This window comes from Anomalospiza imberbis, chromosome 4, assembly GCF_031753505.1.
Source record: "Anomalospiza imberbis isolate Cuckoo-Finch-1a 21T00152 chromosome 4, ASM3175350v1, whole genome shotgun sequence".
Taxonomy (NCBI): domain Eukaryota; kingdom Metazoa; phylum Chordata; class Aves; order Passeriformes; family Viduidae; genus Anomalospiza; species Anomalospiza imberbis.
In genome coordinates this window covers 50,575,890-50,599,179 of record NC_089684.1, presented here as the reverse complement: position 1 = coordinate 50,599,179, position 23,290 = coordinate 50,575,890, and the positions used below count along the sequence as shown (strand labels likewise).

At 45.6% G+C, this 23,290-nt stretch overlaps 1 long non-coding RNA gene across 1 annotated transcript; it reads left to right on the top strand.

Annotated features, from left to right (window-relative positions):
* The first annotated feature begins 14,190 nt into the window (after positions 1–14,190).
* LOC137472930 (uncharacterized) lies at positions 14,191–19,630 on the top strand. Its single transcript, XR_010998491.1, has 3 exons — positions 14,191–16,596; positions 17,032–17,115; positions 18,464–19,630. It is a non-coding gene; the product is annotated as an uncharacterized lncRNA (long non-coding RNA).
* Positions 19,631–23,290: the final 3,660 nt, after the last annotated feature.

Here is a 23,290-nt window from a genome sequence, read left to right as displayed (position 1 = left end):
CTGGACCTCTGCCAGAGCTCTGCCATCACATGTCCTGCCAAAATTAAGTGACTCAGCCAGGATCATACAGGAGGTTTGTGGCAAGAGGATGAGTCTGGAACAGTACTTGTCCTTTCCCTTTAATGATCCACATGCAGCATAGTGGTGCACACATACATTCAGAGGGTGTAGGAGAGGACTGAAGGAGGACAAAAGGAAGACATTTGGGTTTGGTAGCGTTTTACATCCACTTTGCATCACTTGGAATAACTGCATGCAGTGCAGAGCAGTGGAGAAATAGACTCCCTTACCATGGGACTATTATATTACATATCCCATAAAACAAGCCCTTCATTTTGCTCATTAAAATCAGGCATGCTTGTTTGTTCGAGTTCAGCAGTACAGTATTTCTTCTATTTGTGGGTTTAGCTATAAAACTGAAAGAAAACTTTTCTTATGGTTAATTTTCTTTTTAATTGCTTGTAGCAGAGTCCTTCTGACTCCAGACCGTTTCTATAATTACTGGACTGCATTCTTGCCCCCTGTATGTCTTTTATAGGGTGGGAGCACTATTTGCCTCTCCTGGGTCCAGAATCCTTGTTGAGATGAAACTGTAGAAATACAAACACAAATCAAGGCTCTCAGCTCTTGTGTGTTTGTTATTATTGTAGCCAAACTGAAAATGGCCTTTTCCTTTTTTCTCCAGAAATAAAATAATTTTTTAAAAAATCCAGTTAAGATACCTTTCTTGCATTCTGGGTCTACTGTTGAGTGAGAGGCTGTGCTCCAGCTGCGCTGAGGGGAGGGGGACTCCAAAGTGGTTGAGATTGCTTCTTTGGCCACCAAGTTGCTGTGTGGCCCATGGCTCTTCCCAGCAGGCAGGGCTTCATGGCAGAGCAAAGTGAAGTTCAGCACACCAGCCCTCCCAGGCTCCCTGTCCCAGCAGAGCTGCTTCTCTGTCCTGCTCCAGGCCACAAACCATGGCTGCAAACCATCTGGGCAGTGTTTCACAGACCTTTGTAGGTCAGTAACACCAAGCTGGTCTTTAGGGATAGTTGGAGGTGTCTGTTCTTTGGGGCAGGTGAAGAACCTCATACGAAGGCAATGTTTGGGATGCTTTTTGTCTGCACCTCCATTGCAGAAGGAAAGCAATGCCCCAGCTTCAATCCCTGTTAGCTGTGCCTCTAACTCTCACCAACCTCCTCTCCCCTTTTTTTGGGGGGATTGTTCATGTCTCAAGTAAATTTTCCCACTCCACATTTGCCAGAGACTGAACTCTGCTCACTATAGCTATGAACAGTATGAGAAAAATTTTGATTTAATTATCTACCTGGTGCCATGATGATTCCAAATGTGAGCTCAAGGCATAGCCTCAAGACTGGAGTAAGCCAACCGACAGGACTTGCACCCTAATTTTCATCAGCCCAAACTGCACAGTGTCAAATTCCCCTTAATCTGGCTGAAGTTCAGTGACTGCTGCCCACAAGGTGGCCAAGGACGGCCCAAGGCTGAGGAATTCCTGCCATGGATTAGGTCAGCCATGAGCAAGTATGACCAGCAGTAGTTCAGGTGAAAGGAGTTGATGAGCTCATGTCAGCTCCTATCTCTAGATTGGTCTGTCCCTATGATTACTGGAAAAGGGCAGGTTTACCCAAAGGCACAGCAGGTGAGACAATGAGGGCAGACTCAGCTCTGGAGGAACTGTGGACAACATCTTTCCAAGAAAGCACAGTGAGCCCCCATGGACATTTCATCACAGAGAGACAAAAGAGGAGGCACAAAATGAATGCTTCTCATGGTCCGTTCCAACCAGAAGAGCCTCAAAGTGTCTGGTTGTGCTGCAAAGGGTTTGCTGGCCATGCTGGTTCATGCTGGTTGAAGCATGGCCAGCTTCAACCCCAGCCCATGCTGGTTGAAGGTGGGGTGTCTCTGGCTGTCCTACCATGCAGGGACACTTCCCAGGCTGCACGGAGTCCTTGAGCAGCAGTGACTGCAAAACCCATCTCACATCCAGCCAGTGAGGGGATGAGACTCCTCTAGGGATGCGACACTGGGAGAGGACTCTGATGGTTCCCATTTTTCACCTTGGTCAGCTGCACATCTGGTCTCAGCTGTGGATCTCGAGTCTCTCTGCTTGTGCTTTTGCCATATGTCTCTGAGCTTGTGACAGCTTGGCTCGTGCTCCAGGGTAATGCTTATTTACTGGCAGTAGGTTCAGCAGTTGCCAGGGTAGGCAAGTTATTTGCAGAGTTTCTATTTCCTAATAGTCTTATAATGCAGCCCACTGTTGCTAGTTTGTTTGAAAAGTCACTTTTCATATATAAACATATTCCAGTCAGTTATTATTTGCTTTTCTAACTCCTGTTATCAATAGAATTTATTATTAACACCCCTCCCCACTTCATTAGAAAATGTTGTTCTGGAATATTTGTGTGTCTGAAAATGATAAATATTGAGATTTCTGCTTTTTATATTTGTGAAAGGGCAATTCATTTATTCAAGTACTCAACTTTTGACCCAATCTTTGGAGTAGTCACTTCTGCTGGTTGAATTATTCATTGTGAATAAATTATCCCATGGATTTATCCCCTCCTGTTTGTAAAGCATATGCTGAGTAATCCTGATTTCTGAGAACAGAACCATCATTTGTGAGAATTCACTGAATAGTTGCATATCCGATGCTTTCCGTGGCAGCCACAGTCTGGTCACCTCCTTCCCCGTCTGCTCTCCTGGAGACAGCCAGGAGACCTGAAATGGAGGGAGAAGATTAAAGACAAGACCTTCTTTCTGGGGGAAATAAGACCACCCTTCATACACATCAGCTTGGAGGGGCTGGGATTGAAACCCACAGTCAGTGGAGCAGATCCTACATCCCACCTCCATCTCCTTTGCTTGAAGTTTCTCCACTTCTGCGTTTGACCCAATATGCGTAATTTAAGTCCTAGGAATCAGGAAGAAAAAAAGGAAATCAGCGTAAAACCTAAATACAAATCCATTCTGCAGACAGCCATGCTTTCAAGCAAGGTCCTAAGGAATGTTTTTCGTCACTCCCAGTGAAACTCTAGGACTTTCATCTCTAAATGCTGGCAGAGCTGAAGATGAAAGGCTCCTGACGTGGAGCTCAGCTTTTGATCTCCCCATTGCCTGCATGCTCGGCCGAGGAGTGCTGCTGCAGCTCCACGTCCCTCTTCCAAAAGAAAACAAGTGTTTTCTTTGCCTCTCCCCATTTAATAATATCCCAGTTTACCCAAGGGATGGATAGCCCTATTTTCTGAGGGTCAAATATTATTACAGCTTTGGATATCAGTGTTCTCATAGTACCTCTGGCAGTTGTCTTCCAAAATAACTTCACTTGTCCTTTTTAAGTAGTAAACTTTCCTGGATACTTCAGCTTTGATTCTTGCTGGGTTTTGGGGAGGGTTTTTCTCCGAGGAATGGGGTTCAGAGTTTTGTTTATTTTTTCAGAGGAAAACTGGCTGTTTTGAGACAGCTCTTAAATGAAACATGGAGCATTGCCAATCTCTGTGGAAGACAAGCAGCCTCAATGATGCTAAGCTATCAGTTGCTGTTGAAATTTCGAGGGCCAAAACCAGAAAATGTGAAATAGGAAGGATTTCCAAGGGAAATTGTGTGTGTGTGTGAGATTCACTGCTGGGAATGGTCCAAGTGAGGGCTGCTCACCACTTAGAGATCTTGCAGGTAAAATTAGGAAGGTAGGAGCTGATTTTCCACTGTTGCATATGGTATCCTTTGCTGCTACAGACATGGAATTGAAATCTCTGACATGCCAGAGATCTCTCTTCAGGAGTTGTTATTGATTTACACCCACTTAGCACTCAATTTGTGCTGTCTTAAACATCTGCTTAAGACAGTGGCAAATCAGGATAATTTTGTGGTAGTCTTGAGTCAAGTAATAGTGTAATCAAGAGTAATGACCTTGGAGCACTGGTGTTTTTTTGTACGTGCACTTGCTCTTCCTCCTCAGTGGGAAGGGCGTTGTTGTGAGGAAGGACCAGCAGGTGCTCAGAGCATCTCCTGGCACAGCGGTGCTCCCACACCTCTGATGGCTGAACACACTCATCATCCCATGCTCTGAGACACGTTAAAACTCCCCATAAAGCAATCCTCCTGCCTCTAAAAGCTGTGACTCCAAAGTAACAAGATGCAGAAAGCTGGTTTTAATTAGAGAGAAAAGTGTATTTTAAGAGCATTTCAGCTAATGCATCCTAAAGCCTCCCATAGAGGAGACCAGTTATATTTTCACACCTGCTGTGTTACTGAGGGGAACTCCCAGGGATTGCTCTGATCAGCTGATGTTAATGCACAGTTTTAACCATCTCAATTAGGACTTTTGGCAATTTTCACTAATACATTACATGTACTTTTAAGCCCAGTTGAGTAAGGCTCTATGTCTCCAGTAGTGAGAGGGAGTAAACTGGTTATACAGGTTAACTAGGACGTGAGAGGAAGCACTGCAGTGCCATGGAATGACTCTCTGGACACATTTAGCAAAGTGGTTAAAGAAAAAAAAGGGGTAACTTGTCTTGCATTTGTTGTGCCATTTCTGGGATCATCCTGGGAGCACATTTGCTCACTCCTGCAGGACTTCTACCTTTCCCTCTCTCTGATGGACAAGAAAACACCAGTTGTCTCTGCCTCCCTGAACTTCTCCAGCTTTTCTCTTTATTTTCATGTTGGGGCTCCTCCCAGGCTTCCCCAAAATCTCTGCAAAGATGTGGGGTGTTCCCTAATGTCCAGAACAGTCAGTGAGTGAAATGCCTTAGAGTCAGCACAGATGTACCTCAAGCACCTGGTGAAAGGGAAGGACTTTGCTCATCCCATGTCTCTTGTTGCGCCCTCAACCCAAATTCAGTTCCCCTTTTTGTTGTGGGATCCTCAGCACATGTGCACCCCAGTTTTTCTTCCCCCTATTTTGTCAGTACAGCAGCATTCTTCCTCCTTTGGGACTCTAAGGACACAACAGGAGCACTTGGATGCTGCTGTTAGGGCACCCATATAATTCCATGCATCCTCCATGCACTGAAAGCTTGGGATAATTTTTCACAGACAAGATCCCATTCCAAAAATTAATGGCATCAAGTGCTGTGAAGTTTTGCTGAAACTCCCTCTTCAGATTTATAAGCCCGACAAATACAATTTTTTCCCCAGCTTGCTGGCCATCTGCTGATCCTCTATAAATATAGCTGATATAGTGCTTTATCTTAAAAAGGGATAAGACACACATTTACACACAACCTGTAAGGGGGTGCCTATGAAAGGCATTAGGAAATAGAGCTGGCCAGGACCCATGAATCACACGGAACAGCATGGCTAAATGTGCTGTGGGATCAATTCACTCTTAGGGCTGAACAATCTTCCAAAACATCCTGACACCCAGTAAAGGCCATGTTGGTGACATTGCTTGTCTCTACTCGTTGTCTCTCCTCTCACAGGATTTAGTATCCGTGTGCATGGTTGTACTCAACCCAGCTTTCACCTTTCCAGCAAGGTGCCACATGGCTTGAGGATTGTGCCCCATGTCCAAAAAAAAAAGAGGAAGAAGTTCGGAAGGACATTCGGAAGGAAGGAAGTAAGTTCAGAAGGAAGTTCGGAAGGAAGTTCGGAAGTAAGTTTGGAATGGAAGTTCGGAAGTTTGGAAGGAAGGAAGTTCGGAAGCTCGGAAGAAAGTTCAGAAGTTCAGAAGGAAGTTCGGAAGTTTGGAATTTCAGAAGGAAGGAAGTTCAGAAGTTCGTAAGGAAGTTCGGAAGTTCGGAAGGAAGTTTGGAAGGAAGTTTGGAAGGAAGTAAGTTCGGAAGGAAGGAAGTTCGGAAGGAAGGAAGTTAGGAAGGAAGTTTGGAAGTTTGGAAGTTTGGAAGGAAGTTTGGAAGGAAGTTTGGAAGGAAGGAAGGAAGTTTGGAAGGAAGTTTGGGAGGAAGTTTGGAAGTTTGGAAGTTTGGAAGGAAGTTTGGAAGGAAGTTTGGAAGTTTGGAAGTTTGGAAGGAAGTTTGGAAGGAAGTTTGGAAGGAAGTTTGGAAGGAAGTTTGGAAGTTTGGAAGTTTGGAAGGAAGTTTGGAAGGAAGTTTGGAAGGAAGGTTGGAAGGAAGGAAGTTTGGAAGGAAGTTTGGAAGTTTGGAAGTTTGGAAGTTTGGAAGTTTGGAAGTTTGGAAGGAAGGAAGGAAGGAAGGAAGGAAGGAAGGAAGGAACTCAGCAGGTAAAGGGTGTGAGCACTACCTATCAGAAAAAGAAGATGTTACTTCTGTTCTCCTGGATTTTGCTCCTGGAAAACAGCCCCATCACCATGCTGATACCCTCATGCCCCTGATCCTCCTCACTCCTAAAGAGTATGTGAGTCCTTGGCATACAGATGTGTATTCCTCTTACAAAGCTCCCAACCAGGAGCTGCCTTTTTTGCATATAAACATTTCCCCCTCTCTTTCTGGCCATTGAAACTCTGAATGCATTTGCTCTTGGGTTTTGCAATAAAGGGAGTTCTCGGCAATTTATTTTCCCACCCTGCCTTGTGAATCCAGAATTGGCTTGTGGGGAATCCCTGCAGGAAGACACAGGCAAACAAGGGGCACAGCATCTCCCCAGGGCATAAAGAAATGGCCCTTGCCTGGTTTTGTAGCCTAAGAAACCATGGCCAGACCCTGCCAGAGGATGGGAAAGACAGGGGCTGGGATTTTCTCCAGAGAGCTGGGTCTGTGAACACAGTCTAATGGCATTGGGCTGGAGCATTTTGAGGCTGCTCCTCTCCCCAGGACTTGCCTAAGCTAAGTGGGATGAGTGACAGATTTCTCCTCGAAGACCAGTGAGGGAAAAAATCTTCCATTGCTGCAAAGCAGCCTCAGGAGAGCATCTCCGTGACTGCTCCTCCATCCTGGAACCAAGAGCTTCTGCAGCTTTTTCATGCCTCTATGTGAAGGTCAGTGTCAGTGTCCCCGGCCAGGGAGGGTCCCTTGCCCAAGCCCTGCCCTGTCCCCTTGCCTGTCCTCTCTGCACAAACCCCTGAAGGCACTTGGGCAGATGTTCCGTGGCTCCTCTGGCACTCCACAGTGTCCCAAAACCCCACAGGCAGGGCCCTGTGTGCCTGTGGAGGGGGAGATGTGTCCCTTTGTGCATTGACAAGGACTGGAAGACAGTAAACAAATAAATCAAAAATAATTGAAATGACACCGTGGGAAATAACTCTCTGGGGCTTGCAAGCAGAAAACTTCTTCCCAAGGAAAGTTACTGGGGATGCTGCATTGGAGATGTCAGCGTAATGACAACAAAACCAAAACCCACCCCAAACTGGGGAGCGTTTTACTTTAACTAATGGGTCCCTTTTAAGTGTAGGATATTGACATTGTGTTTGAATGGGGGCACCGTAGGAGCCCAAACTTACCATACATGTATTTCCAAACCTACCACCTTCTGTAGAAACATCAAGGGAATACATTTGAATGGAAATAAATTCAGCTAACCTATTGATGCAAATGGGTAATTTCAAGTGCATTAAAGAATGTGGCCAGAAACGCTTCAGCAAACAATCCAGATCATGTTTTAATTAAAGTATTTTCTTTCTTCTTCTCTCTTTTTTCCTTTTTCCTTTTTTTGTCCCCTCCATTTGTGGGCACAATAGCAAAGAATCCTCTCGGTGTCTGAGAAGACAAAATTACACCTAAAAACCAAAGCTGTCTAAAAACATGTGCTTTGATAAACATACATGGACATGAATTTAATTGTGCCCGTGCGCTTTCACTCTGCAAAGGTGACAGCTGAGCCAATCATCTAACTAATTAACATACACTGCAAACGAGATTCCTCTTTTCTCAGGCCCGGGACAGATGGCCTATGCCACTCAGCCAGCTTCCTGCATCTAATCCCCTGCTCCTATTTGCTCCAGTGGCTGCAGATATTTGCATTCACTCAACAATAACCCATTGAAACAAATCACTCCCTTTTTTCTTGCCACCTCCAAGAAAGCCCTACACACCCCTGCCAATGTGGAAATGCTGCCACAAAAGAACCAATTATTATTTGCAGGAAAATATCTGAAAAAGGGAAAAAAAAAAAAAAAAAAAAAAAAAAAACCGGATTGCTGCTAAAAATAAAACCAAGCCCTTAAAAAAATGGTGGTGGGGGGGGAAACACACGACACACAAGAAATAAAATAACATTTCTGAAAAGGTTTAGTTCATAAGGGCTGTATTCAGTGTGCCTGGAGAAGGTTTTCATTTTTTTTGCCTACTCCTGTTGCCATTGAATCCAATAGTGTGCTTTGCTTGTTAACAAGTTTTATGCTTTATTTTGGACAATCGTTTTCTGCCCTGGCCAACAATACAGATTCAGTTTTGTTTTCTAACAGTCCTTTTTCCAGTGGCCCACCCATTGCCAAGAGTAAAAACGCTTGTAAAGCAAGATTTATTCTCAACAATATCTTTTATCTAAGCACATCCCTAGATCCTCCATGGAGAAATGCAGAGCTGGGTAGCCCGAGGCTGTATTTTGTATGTTGGAAAGTTCTGGTGCTGCAACATTCCCAGCTGCTTGTCACCAACTGTTGCTATCCCCTGGGGGTCCAGGGTGGAGTCTTAGGAAGGGGTTTTGAAGGATGGGCAGACCTCAGAGTGGGGTAATGTAGCTGTCTTTGGTATTGTTGGGGTTTTGGGCACCCTACTCCAACCTATCCCGCAGCCCAGGGTTGCAGATGTCTTCCCAGTTTTCTCAGAAGTCAGGATGTGCTGTTTTCTTTGGATCCCATGAGAAGAGTGGTTTTAAAAATGTGACAGTGTGTAGTCTGATGCCCTACAATGTGTTTTCAAGGATGCAGAGGCTTTGCCATGGCTGTGAGAAGAGTCCTCATCCAAACTCTGGAAAGAGGCAGCTTCCTGAGCCCTTTGGCGGTGCTGAACAAGGAGTAGGCAGTGATGGGGAAGAAAAAAAGTTAAACCAATGGGGCATTAGGGAGATCAGAGAGAAAATTATTTGGTATAATCCTTCAAAATGTGCTAATACAATCTAAGGATAAGATTCCTCTAGAAGGGCTTCTTCAGGCAATGGTTAGACCCAACAACACACTTGTAACATGTCTCAAGTGTCCATAAAAAACATTGCCAGCTGCTTGGATAAGGTTTGAAATTATTGCTTTGGAGTTTGGTTGGTTGGTTGGTTGGTTGGTTTGGTTTGTTTTTCTAATACAGAGGAAGTTCAAAATATCTGACATCCAAAATCCTTCCCGGTTTTATTTTTGGTACAACTTTAATCAGTTTCATCACATTTATGCTGTACTTTATTTCAGCTGACTGAGATGAACCCAGCAGTTGATTCAAGTGCTCAGTGATGCGATCAATTAGCTGAGTCTTCTTTCCTGGATTATGACATACAAAAATATCTATCTACTCTTAGGGATGGCACAGTTGGTTGCATGGCTTCATGTGTGCCTATTGGTGCCTTGGGTGAGCCCTTCCGGGGGGAAAAAATGGGTTTCTGGCATCCATCTGCCCTGGTATATTGGTTCACATAGTGGGATCTCAATCTATGATGGGTTAATGCCATCATTAAGATAGTATTAATCACAATCAAGAAGGAACCTGCAGTGACAAATTGAATAGCCTCCTCTCCCTCTCGTAGTCTCAGTTCATTAGAAACACTTGCAATGGTTCTGGAGGATTACAAACATCAGATTTTCAATGAAATTCCACAGGAGTATCCACGGAAAAATTTAAGATACCATTCCAGACCAAGGACTGTGAGGGAAATTTCTTAGCAAATATTTCTGGATCCATCAGAAAAGTTCAATGCATGAACATTTGCTTCTAGTTTGAGAAGATCTTTGCCCAGGCTTTGTGTCCAGGCACTCATGTGCTTTGCTGGTGAAATGAGGATTTGCAAAGATGTGCACAGCCTGTCCCTGTGGACAGGTTGGTCAGGACACCAGGGCAGCTTTGCCCCCTTGAAGGTGCAACAAGAGTACTTTATAACACAAAACAGAGCTTCCCAGTGATCTCAAACCCCAGATACTTTTACTTGTTTTCACAAAATTTATACTTCTTCTCTCTCTGTTGTCAGAGTCACATGTACAGACCAAAGCAGAGTAGGAGAGTCTCTTCTCCATAAATCTCCATTTTGACCAGAGTGATGACAAGCAACATCTGAGCAGGCTGTGATGAAACTTCCTGCTTGGCTGTGCAGTCTTTCTCCTTGCAGATCAGCAGCCACACTACAGGGTCCTCAGGTGACCTGCAACTCCTTAACCTCAATTTTCAAAGGTTGGGTGGCCTAATTAAAACCAACAGAAAATGAGAATGCAATGTTGCACACCGCACCTCAGCCTACAGGCTGGTTTGCTCATTCCTATCAACTTTTCCACACTTCTAATATCTTTTCCACATCCATCCAGCATGCAAATAGTTACAGGAACATAGCTAAGAAACCCATTACAGGGGTGGTGGGCCCACTTGCTATTCCCCCTTATCTTTCCAACAGATCCAGTCCCTTCACAGAGGCAGGAATCCATCCCTGCTATTTTTCCCCTGGAGCAGTCTCCTACTCCAGTCATTGAAATGAATATGCAAGGTGGAAAGATTGCAGCCTGGTGAAAAGCTGTGCTCTCCTTTGCATCCTAAATAACCACTGATCTCTCTGTAAAAATAACTTCTCAGAGGACTACACGAATTCACTGGCTGGTTTGCATGCAATTAAAAGAAACCCAACAACAACAAGAAAATCCCCTGTATTTTCAAGACACAGCTATTTTTCATAGCAGAGCTTTAAAAGTCCTTATAAATGTGAGATGCCAGTGGTTTCTCATGAAAACAAAAGATCCCGGGGCTTAGCTCTCTGCTGAGAGGGGAGGAAGCGCCAGGATAGGAGTGAGGGAACATTCAGTCGGGCTGCTCTGACAGCTTTATAGCCCAGATACAATGGGCAGAGCCTCGGTACTGATGAGCCCCATCCCGGCGGCCCCGCGCGTTCGCTCCGCGGCTCCGCCGATTCCCCCGCCCCGCCCGGCCCGACACGGCGCGTCCCGGGCCCCGCACCGGGGCCCCGCACACCTTTGTGAGACCCCTGCCAGAAAAAGCGGCTGTTTAGCAAAACAAAAGGACTCCCGTAATCTACTTATTGTGCCTCATTAGGATTGCGGGCGCCCTCTTCTAATGGGAAAGTTATAGGATCAAGCCGGCGGCGCGCTGCGGGGTTACCGCGCCGGGTAATAAAGACATTTTTCTCCCCGTTCATGTCCAAGCATGACAAGACGCAGCGGCTCGCTCCCGAGAAGCCGCTTGACATCTTCATTGTTCTACCTTCGCCGCTAAACACTTTTTTTCCACCGTTTCTTGGGGTGAGCGTCACGAATCCAAGCATGGCTTTTGCAGGGAGAGGATTTTGGTTTGGCTTTTTGTCGGTTCCCGGCTGCAGAAGGGAGCTCGCTTGGGCAGGATCTCTGCTCATTTTCAAAGGAGAGTCCTGGGCAGATGTTATCAGGGATAGTTTATATAAATCCGAGCCTAGGTTAATTCAGAAAATATGTCGTTTCTGCAACAGCTGTGAGCCACACAATGTTATCGTGCTCCTGATATGCGGGCACTTAGATAACATGACAGTCCCTAGGTGATAGGGTCATATCAACCTTTGATGCTGAAACACATGCAAATTCCCCTTAGAGTTGGAAATGCAGGGCTTCTGGGGGCTGTTTAAAGAAGACATTGTTCAGATAGTGTTTCTCACTGAAGCTGCAGTTTCTTATTTCCAAAGGAGAGGAGCCAGCTCTCTTGGATATTACAGAGTCCCTTAGAAACATTTGAGAGAGAGCTTAAAATTAACAATTATAGTCCAATTTAAATGGATTTATGGAACATAAAATAAAACAAAAACTTGGCTTGTTTAAGAAACTATAGAGTCAAAATTCTGACGTGTTGAGTAAATACAGCAGTCAGAGTCTTGCTGCAGAAAACATTTGTGAAACACTGAGCATTTGACTTTTTCTTCATATGTATTTAATTCTAATGGACCATTTTGTGTTATCAGTTTTGAAGTGAGAATACTTGATGAAGTCTTCAGGGGAAGGGCTTAAAAAACCAGAGATGTGGTAAGGACACAAGGATTTCAAAGTCCTTCAGCAACCTAAAAAGGCCTCAGTCCAGAGCACTTTATTTAGGTGAAACACAGAGGTTTCCAGCATCTGAACTCAGACTAACCACACAGCCTGTTTCAAAAAACATTTAAAAGTAGATCACCCTTGTAGGAAACACATGTGTTATTTAATGGTTCACGACAACGCTGCCTTTCAATTTGTTGAAACACATTTGAATCAGTGATGAGGACTATCACACCCTGGGGACACTGGGGAAGGAATTTTGGATGGTGCAAGGTCATTCCTTGCTTTGCCTGAGATAAACCTCCTTCCAAATGCCCTAATCTTTTCTTGCTATCCTAGTGCTTACAGAAAATCACTATGGCTTCTTGAAGACAATGCATGGTCAACATTTGTTCTACTCAAAGATAAATTCAGTTTATAATCTCATCTGAAGAGGAGCTATCTGTATGGTGGTAAAATAAAATAAAGTTTTAGACCATGATATTCCTATTAGATCGCTTTTATATTTCCAGTGTGGCAATATCAAGGTGGATTTCTCTTTTGTTTTTTTTGGGTTTTTTTCCCTCATACCTTTCTGAAGCACCCGTTGCACACACAGTCACTGGAAGTAGGTGTGTTAGGGTTTCTGTGAGGGATTATGGTATTGAAATCTTTGCTGTGTGTGATGAAGAGCCCAGGTCTCTGAGCCGTGGCAGTGCTGCTGCCAGGTGACACATAACCCAGCTCTTCTAACCACGTGCAAATGTTTGCTCTCCAATAAGTGCAATTTAGAACGCAGTCTGTGCTAACAAGTGTGAAGTGCACAGAGCCTTCAAGCAAAACGCAGTGGCCAGCAGAAATGGCCTTCCCAGGAATGCAAGGAGGACTGAGGAGCAGTCACTATTCTTTGGAAGCATTTAGTGAAACAGCCAAAGTGGGAGAGCAATAACTGGTGAAGGACTGCCAGGGTGTGCAACCTGGGAAGATGCTGCCCTTTCGGGAAAAGCAGATGTATTTTGCAGAGCTCGAGGCAATGACAAGTCTTGGAATGTCACGGCTTAATGTTCCACCCAGTAGCCTACAAGAAGACCAAATTTCTTGGAAATACAACAGTTTTCATGGGTGTCTCATAACAAATTTTTCTTGCTGCATCCACTGAGCTGTCCTTTCCTAGAAGAGCAAATACACGACAAAACCCAACCAAAAATGAAGTCGAGTTGTGCTGGCACAAAGAGCAATGTATGGGCTGAACCTGGAGTGATGCCATTTTCCTTAATCTGTGCGTAGGGAGGTAACAAATACCCAGTTTCTCTTGTGTATCAGCAGCTTTGAGGCCTCTTTGTCAGCAGAGCTAAAGTCAAGTGCATCAGTAATGCCTGTTATTGTGGCAGACACCACAGAGAGAGCATTAGGAGCTCCCTCCTCACCCAGGGAACACAAACCAGGGTGTGTTTATGGCCTAATAATTGCTTGTTTGTCTAAAGTAATGATGTCCCTGTTTGGCTTTTAGACCAATTAGTAGAATAAAGGTGGTAAAAACACCAACATAATTAGTCTAATGACTATAAACCACTGACACCAAGTGTAAAATCTCTAGCCTTTTTGACACCCCGGTTTTATAGTGCAATATAAGGAGGGCAGTAATGTTAGCATGTAGGGGAGTTCCTCTGCTTTTGTAGCTGACTTTGAATGCCCCTGCACAATCCGATGTGTTTTCATTGCCTGGGGTGTCTGGCTGTGGCCTCATATTAAAGGAATGTTGCCTCTGCTAATTATTCTTTGTACTGCTTTTTCCCCTTGCTAATTAAGAGTGGCAGAGAGATTTGATTATCATGTTTTCCTAATAGTTAAAAAAAGACAAAATCGAACCTCTACCCACCCCAGATCCCCAGGCTGAAACAGATGCTGCTTCTTTGCCTCCAGAGTTTCATTGCTTTATCAATATGTTGCCAGCTGAGATTGCCAGGGACTTGCTACCAGTAGCTGAAAGCATTAAAAATCAGTCTTCTAGTGCCAGCCACAATGCCAGGGCTGTGTTTGGTGGGTAAACAGGAGAGTTTACCCAACTCTGGATGTGCAGCCCCCTCTGAAAACATGAACAGCTTCACTGTGGCACCACAGCTCCCTTCCCAGTGCACTTCAAAAGTGACTGTGGAGATTGGGAAGACCAAGATTCACCCTAGGATAATTATTCACCTGGAGACTCTCTTGAAAAAAGCAACGCAAAGAGCAGAGAGCCCGCCTTAATTCCCAGATGTTGGGAACCACTGCTGGTTCTGCTGTCCAACAAAACAACCAGCAGGGTTCGGTTTCCTCCTGATCCATTAGGGAAGATGGTCTGTGGCTGCCTTTGCAGAGGAGCAGAATAATGAGACAAAACAACAGGGACATTTCACGTGACAAATTATGCTTTAAAAGTATTTTTTTTCCTAAGGACACAGCTGATAAAAAGGAATTGGGAGTGGTAGCATTTTGACCATAAGTTTTAACTTCTCAATGCCTAGGGCTCCCTGGATTCAAGCTAGTTTTGCTGAGCGTTTTTAGATTTTTTTAATAGTTTCAACAGATGTGAAAACCAGAATTTGATGAATTAAAGATCATAGAAAAAAGTATATCTCTTACTCAGAAAGCTCAGCTTTGGGGGTTTGAAGCATTTATCTTTTAGCAAGAGGTCCATCTTTCTTCCAGCCACTGCTGAAGCTCAGCCATCATGCTCTGGGGCTGCTCTCTTTCCATGGCTTATCTAAAAAAGCTTCTGCCTTCCTTCACTCTTTTCAGATCAAAGGAAACATTATCAGTTTACAAAGCACCCCTGTTTCTTCCTGTCTCCCAGCACCTCTGTCTCACTAACCTTCCCTGCAGGGTCAAAGGATTGGGACCCAGGCTGATGGGAGCACTGGTTCCCCTGGAACAAGGGTGGCCATGGAGCTCTTCTGCACTGTGAATTAGAAAATCATGCCTTAATTTCCTATTCCCAGGAAAAGTTGCTTAGTCTGATGATACTGGCCACCAAATATCTCTGGTAGAAGACCACTGAACACAGGGAATCCTGAGGGAATCAGTTTGACCCCCTGTCCTTGATTTGCACTGCGGGGAATAAAGGAATAAAAGACATAAAAATGTAAGTTGAAGACAGAGTGTCACCCTTTGCTTTGGGTTTCCTGCCTTTTGTCAGGCTAAGTACTCAATGCCATTTAAATGCAAGTTTTCCTAGGAGAATCCTCCCCCAGCCAGTCTTCCATGGAAAGTTTTGCAGTGCCCGTTGCCTTCATGGCTGCTGGCTGGGGAGCAGTTCATCAAAAATCGCCTGTCATCAGAGACTTCACTCCATCTCGGGGTTTCATTATGGCTGGGTGAAGTTTCCTTGAGGGTTGGAGTAAAGAGAGGAGGAAGCACTTCATCCTCTGACAGGTTTTGTCACACAGTTGTATTACTTAACCACTTTCTACCTCAGTTTACCTGACAATTCAGTGGTTAACAACAGGTTCTGTGGGGACATTACAAATCCATAACATTTCCAAGTGCCTGAACGTCCATCCCTTGTGGGTTGCACTTGGGTTGGAACATCTTCTTCAAAAATCTCTTTTGCTAATGCTGCATTTGTTTTCCTTGCCAAGATGTCCAGATGGATCTTAGTTAAAAAAAAAAAAAATTTTTTTTGCTAGATTCTCATGACAGTGTGTTACTGATAGAACACTTGCTTCTTAAATATTTCTCCCTTCTATCTATCCCACCCCTATCTTGCCCCTAAACAGATTCTCAATTAACCACAAGAACAGATTCTCAATTAGGAATGGGCAAAACTCACAAGCTCATTTTCACATATTTATATGGTTGGTCAATGTTTTTCTGTCTCAGATGATATTTCTCATTGGTTTTCAATTAAATAAAAGCATCTGCTCACTGGAAAAAATGTTTCAGCACAACTGGAGCTACAAACCAGTCTTGATCCTTGGTAAAATATGTGCTACGTCTCTCTGTTGGTGCTGACCTTAATTTTTGACCTTAATTTTTCCCAGAGGTTATTGAATCCTGAAATTTCCCACTGGTTTAGTAAGCTATGAGGTAAGGACCCTCTCTGAAAGCCAAACACATGAAAATAAGTGAGAATGCAGTTATTCAGGTGTAGACATACCTGCTTCCCAATCCTGCATGGACTGGATATACCTGATTACACCTGGTTTCACCTGGAGAGCACACAGGTTGTTATTCACCTTTTAAGTTTGGTGGAAATCCAGGATAACTCCATCAGACCAATGGAGCTGTACCCAGAGAGGCCATGCAATTTTATGGCTGAAATTCCTGCCTGAGCAAATCACCATGATTCATGCTGTGACTTGGAAACGCAGTGGATGTGCTGAAAGCCAGATCATCCCAGAAAAAGCCCAAATGGCCTCCGTATTGGTCACTCATTCTTTCTAGTGGTGGCTCTGAGCACAGTCCAGGAAGGACAGAGAGGGATTGATTCCCCTTCACCACGCTGAGCTCATGCAAACCCCAGGCAAAGCCGATTTCTCAGGAAGCGGAGTCAAAGAAAAGTTAATTTATCTGCTCAGGTGAGACCATCCTTCCTATAGTCACTTCATGTTTAAAAACACAGCCTTGGCCTAAAGCCTATTTTCAGGAGTTCATCCTGTCCCAGGTCAGCCCTGGAGCACCAGGAAGGTGGCACAGCCTGTCCCTCAGTGCGGGGATCTGCGGCTGGGTTTAAGCACCGGATTAGCTGCAGAATAGCTAAGCTCCTATAAGGCTTGGGAAAACATGCTGCCCTTCCACGCTTAGTGGGTTTGCCAGGCTCTCTTGTCACTTAGAATGAATGGGGAGAGAAATCATTATTTAATTATCTGGGAAGCCCTTTAAAAGACTAATCAGCAAGGAATTTCTCTCCAGTAGTAACAGCTGGCCCTCACACTATGAGTCACAAAGAGAGATATTAAAAGGCTGTTTTTCTCAGTTAGTGAACTTATTTACTGTGCTCTCCTCTTTTATAGAAATGCTGCTTTGTTCTCTAACAATGGTCCCCAGCCCTTGAGAAACATGACAGCACTCTGAAGGGGATGGGGGGCTGTCTTACTGTAAATTGGGGTTTACCTAGTCCAGGATCTCACACTTCAAATGCCAGTCCTGCTTTTCTGAGGGTTTGTATGAGGGTCTTCCCTGCTGCCAGGTGGCAAAGGGGTCTGTCACGAGAAGAAACACCAGGAAAGGGCACAGCAATTCGTGCAATGACAGCCAGCAGTTCACTTCCCTGCTGCCCTTGCAGCTAGGGAAAATTGCATCCAAGCTGGCTTCTCCTTGGAGAAGCAGTGGTTTGCCTCAGTGCTGTGGGAATGGCAGAGAGGAATGAGCTCAAAGTAGTGGGTTGGGCAGGATGAGATGAAAGATATCTCTCTGAATGAGACTGGGACACGGAGATAGAAAGGGAAGAGGTGTTCTTTCCAGGACAATAGCTCTCAGTGGTTGCTCCTACTTGGGGCTATGAATTGTCACCAAGCTGGGAAAACCTGACCCAGCTCTGGCCAGAAACCTCTCTGCAGGAGCTCCCCTCTTGCCAGTGCTCAACAGTGGATTCAGAATGAACAGCCACAGGGCGCCTACTAAACCTCAGTGCAAAGAAGTGGCTTTAAGTTCATGTGGCATCTTAAGTGACATTAAATGAGGGAAGCCATGTCTCAGGCAGTGTAATTCCAGTTACCTGTCCCTATCTCTAGGTTTACACTTTGGGGACCAGGTTTGCTTTCCTCTGCAATCTGCAGTTGTGTAATGAGCATTTCAAACCTCAGCAGACCCCATCAGCCCCTCCAGGTCTGTCAGCCAGAACCTTATCAGGGCTTTGCAGAGGGAAGAGCTGCCTTCCTTCCCTGGGCCTGTCAGCCCTCAGAGGGTTTAAGCATGTAGCTCTCCAGACAGAACTGGTCCAACAGTGGAGTGGAATTGCTGTGGGGATGGGGACCAGATCCCTCCAGGAAACGGGCACAAATGACTGGAGAGGTGCTGGTTGTGTGGAAGAGCAGTTGGGCAGGGGCCAGGGGTGTGCTTGGCTCTGGTGGGGACCTGAGGTGCTGGGGTGTACATGAGTGGTTGTGTACCTCTGTGGGTGGGAAGGAAGGGAGGGAGGACTGAAGGGGAATGGCATTGCAGTTTACTCAATACCCATTCCCCATATGCACAGTGATTTTCTGCTTGGAATTTTCCTTCAGAAACATTTTTCTCTGTGCATATGTATAAATTTCAGACCTCCAAAAGAGACTTCCCTCCCCCACAAGATCAAGCATTTAAATGTGAAAGATATTTACAGGGTCAAATTGAATTCCTGCCATTTGAGCCAATGTCTTGGCACAGCAGAGAGGAGGAATCTTAGTCCAGGTGACATTGGGCTCTCTGCTGCAGGGGAAAATGAGCAATAATATTTACCTTGCACAGACAAAACCGGTATGAACACAACCATCCTCTCCTCTTCTGGGGCCTTTGCTGAAGACAGACGGCTCAGCAGTCTGGCAGTAATGGATAAATCTCAAAAGGCAATATTTCAGCTTATATAAGGGGATGGGGCTTCCTGCCAAGAGAGCTTCTACAATTTACATCAGGGAGGATTTGGCTGGAGATAAATCAGGTAATCATTCCCCTGGAGGAGCTGCGGTACCATCAGCGCTCACCTGTCTGCTCGGCATCAGAGCCAAGCCCGTCTTCCCTCCAGGAGGGAATTGCACATTTGGGGTGCTTTGGGAGAGGGAGGCCCTGGCAACGATGAGAGGCGTTGGCAAACTCAGGTGTGCATAAACATTGGAGAAATAGGTGTTTACCTGGAGTGCTTTTCCTTAGAGAGGAGACCCCACCAGGTGGGTGAACTACCCCAAGGGATCCATGTTCAGCTCCCTGCTTTGCCTCCTTTTTCTGTCATCAGTCTTTTAGTCTTGGTCTGCTGCCTGCCAGCACCTCCTTCAGTGTCCTGGCCTGTAGGTCGAGAATTAAGCAGGACTTCTGCTGTTTGTCCTGTCTGTGCAAGGGATGGGATGGAAAGCAGGACAAGCAGTGAGCAGTGTTTCCATCTCCCCTGGCTCACATCCCTGCACAGCTGCTACTGTGGGGGAACACACATCATCGTTGTGGGGTTGTGCAGGCTCACCCTTCCCTCCTGCTCCAGGACAGATCTGAGAGCTGGTGAGTCAGAGCTGTCTGCACCAGAGCTTGTCCTGAGGCTGCTCTGGTGGAGCTGCTGGAACCAACCCTCCCTCACAGCACTGCCTCCAGCTTTGGTAGCAGACATATTTCCAGCTCCTGGCAGTCTGCATCTGTTCAGGAGTGGAATTTGCTCCCAAGATTTTGCACATGCATCCATCACTTGTAAAGCTCAAGCTGGTAGGGTGCAAGCCACAGCACTCTGGTGCAAACACAGCCCTGCTTCCCCCTCTTCTTTTCCACCAACCAGCGCTTTCCCTGGAGCTGCTGGATGCTGATGAAGCCTTGCTGAGCTGAAGCTCTACCTGATGCTCACAGGGAGGTCCTCAACAGGCAGAGAAGGAGCTTCCTTTGCCTCTGCCCTGCATGCCTGCAGCTTTGTTGTATAAATAAAAAGCAATTTGCTCCTTATTGCTTCTATTTTGTTTTCATACTCAGTGGTCTTACGGCATGCAGGGGAGGTACACACATGGGGAGCTCTCCAGCATCCCAAGGGAGATCAATAAACCTCTAATCAGTGCTCTGGGAAAGAGCTCTCCTCGAGATTGCTTTGGTATGTGTATGAGAGAAGGATATGATGGTGCCTGCTGATAGGGACTCACTAGAGATCCCATTCCCAGATCTCCTAGGCTGTTTTAAAAAACAAGGAGGAAAAGGTAATTCAGGTTTTGCAAACTGCAGATTGATGCACAGGGGATTAAGGGTTCAATCTGACCACCCTGAACTGGTTATCTGCTGCTCTGGACAAGACTGGGAGTTTGTCAAACACCTGAAGGGGCCCAGCACATCAAACAGAAGGGCTGGGGACATTTGTGTCACCTGGGGGCTAGAGGGACCCTGAAGACCGTGTCTGGTAGCCCTGGATGCCTGTGCATAAACAACTGGATTGAGCTGTCTGAAATCAAGTCACTGTCAGAGAAGATTGAGACAAGATCTCCTGCAACAAAGGTTCATGCCTGTTTCTGCAAAAAGCACTCATATCACTGGAGCCTGTACAATAGCAAAGCATTTCTAGCCTAGGCTGCTATAAAAGCTCCTTAACAGATAAGAAAATATGTCTTTGTATTTGCCATTTGATTATGAGACATTTTAATCAACATTTGTCAGACTGTCTGATGTATAAATAGTGTTTTATTCTGTTACACTGCTCTTACTTGTGTCCTACAGCCTGTTTGCTCACAAACAGCAGAGATTATGTCATCTGTAGGGAAATAGTGGCTTTCTTTTTCTTAGCTGGGAAAAATTCCTGCTGAAGTTCTTTCAAAATTGATGGGTCCCAGCTCAGGTGAGTGTCCTGGGGGTCAAAAAGGGAAAGGGTTCAGACCCAAAAGTATTTCAGACCTAAATTCAGAAACAAGAGGACAGGGGTGGCTGGTGTAAGGGGTCCAAGAGACAGCCACCAGGTAGGAGGGACGGGACCCCAGGGATGTGACCCTGGTGCAGATGCGGGTGCAGCTACAGCAAAGATGTTGAAGACTCCATTAATTTGTGAGATACACAGGGAAAAAACAGCCCTGGAATGCTGCTTCAGCCTTTCTTCTCCCCCCATCTGCTTTTGACCTGTGCAGTGAACCCGTGCATCTCCCTGTTCTGTCCCAGCACCTTTGCCCATCTCCTCTCTGTCATGGACACCTGCAAATCCACCAGGAGAAGTGTATGAAGAGTCCTGCTGGGATGTGCCATGGGCTAGCTGGTGGTTTTCCCACCCTAGGTAAATAGATGCTCTGATGCAGGAAGGCACTTTGGGGGTGTGGTGACCTTGGATGTGTTTTGACCCATAATTAGCTGGAGGCAGCTGTGCCTCCTGGAGAGGTGATGTGCTCTGGGCTGTGTCCTCCCCTGACTGTGTCCTGAAATAGTCCTGCTGATGGGGATTCAGCCAGGATCATGGAAGTTCTGTCTGCCCTGTGTCCTGCAGCACGGAGGGAATGTACAACGAGAGTGTTGCTGCACATCCTTCACCTCAGATACACAGTCTGCAGCACCTCAGCTGAGACCCAGGTTATCTCCAAGTGGCATTGTGGTTTGCAGCTTTCAGATGTGACTGATAGGGATTTATGATGTTCAGCTGCATTGGTGCTGCCTACAAATTCCTCTTTGCTCTTCTTTCTGGTATTTGCAGTGTCCAGGTCTCTCTCCGTGCTGCTGATGCTGAGGATGGATCTGATTTGTGCTATGAAGTGTTGTAAACAGTGGGGACTCTCAGTGCTTCAACAAAGAGATATAAATCTTCCCAAGTCTGAGAGATTTCCAAATTCCTAGTGAATGCCTGGTGGCCCCCATTTCTGTAAAAACAAAGCCAGACACCAAAGGCACCTGTTTAGGAGCAAAACATAGAGCAAGATCTAAGGCCGTGGCTTGATGCTATTTCTACGCCTTCTGCAACAGCTCAGTTAAAAGGCATTTTTGCAGAGAAAAACGTGACACTTAAAAGGTAACATATTCTTTTCACCTTCCAGTTTCCAATTCAGTTTGTAACTTAGCCCCAAGAAGTGATCAGGGGCTGCTTTCTTTTCAGCTTAAAATCTCTTTTTTCATGCACTGGTTGTCAGTGCTTCCGAAAAGATTAAATAAGGCAGAGGTAATGTAGATTTAAAGAATTTTCCAGATGAAGTGCCAGAGCACTTTGAACTGAAGAAGAAAGGGGTTGCTGTGAGGGGACTGGTTGGTGCTGGGGAAGGCACCGTGGAGTCGCGGGGGGCTGGCAGAGCACCACTAACTCTGCTGTGGGGCACAGTGCAGTGCTTGCAGTGCGCTGACCAAAAACCATGCAACAGGACTGTGTGTCCAGTGATGTCCCTGGGGAATGATCCTTCCTCAGAGCTGCAGAGCTCTGCTGTCCATCACTGGGGGCTGGAGGAACCTTGCTCAGCTGCCATGGTGCTGTCACATGGAGTATGAGCAGTGCTGATGGGGCAGAGGAACTTCCATCCCCCTGAGCCCTTGCCCAGAGATCCAAGTCTGCATAAAGAGCAACACCCCTCCAAGGGGAGGTAGCATGGGAGGAAAAGCTGGAATTACAACAAGTATGCTTCCTGTGTCTGTTCTGTGGCTTTCTCAGCCAGGGAAGGGACATTGGACATCACCGGAGTCAAATGTTACTGCTACCAACAGAAAAAGAGATTATCAAGGGCAATTTCTCCTTCTTGTCCTCCAAGGGAAAGATTCCACCCTGCTCAGTGCTTCAGCACTGAGGATATCTGGGCAAGAAGATGAGCTGCCACAAAGGATAAATTACTCCTGTTATCTCCAGATGGATCAGGTCTCTGACTGATGATACCAGCCCATGTGAAGAAAAGTTCTAGGGAGATTTGTGGAAGCACTTGCTCTGTAATGCTCTCAGAAGGTGCAGAGTAATTAACTTTCTGGCCATGGGCAGCGGGTGGAGGGAGTACTGGAGGGAGGAACAAGATTTAATAAAAATAATAATATTTTTTAAAATCTCCTTTGTATTTAAGTAACAGCTCTTCCAACATTCCCAGACTAAATTAATTAATGAAAAATTTCTGGCAGGTGGTTATGAATTCCATAGATAGGTGAAAAGAGATCTGGAGGTAGAGTGAATAAACAATTTTGAGTCATGCAAAATGGTACTAGAGTGGGTAGAAGAAGAACCCAGGACTCCAGCTCCTCTCTGGCTGTGTTTTCCATATGCCTTTTGGCCTTCAGGAATACTGGGTGCTCTGTGTGAGTTTTGTGTTTTTTCTGGGGGAATCTTTGTTTGAAGAGGCAGCATGGATATCCCTCAGGAGACTGGAGCACTTCAGGTATCCAGTGCCATGGAGCAGATTCTTATCTCTGCCTGTTCAGGCTTGTTCACCCCTTGGGGTACGTGGGTGTGAACCTGTGGGGCAGTGCAGGATTATTTGTGGTGTGGGGCAGTGCAGAAGGTAACATCAGAAATACAAGTCTTGACAACAACTCAAGGGCTGATTTTTGCGTGCTCTGCACCTGCAATCAGATTGATCCTTTCAGAACTCTTCATCACAATCCTGGGCAAGCTTTCAGGGTAGCTGCTGACCTGGTGATCTCTGGTGAAAAAGATTTGTTTTGAAATCTAGCTGTGGTTTG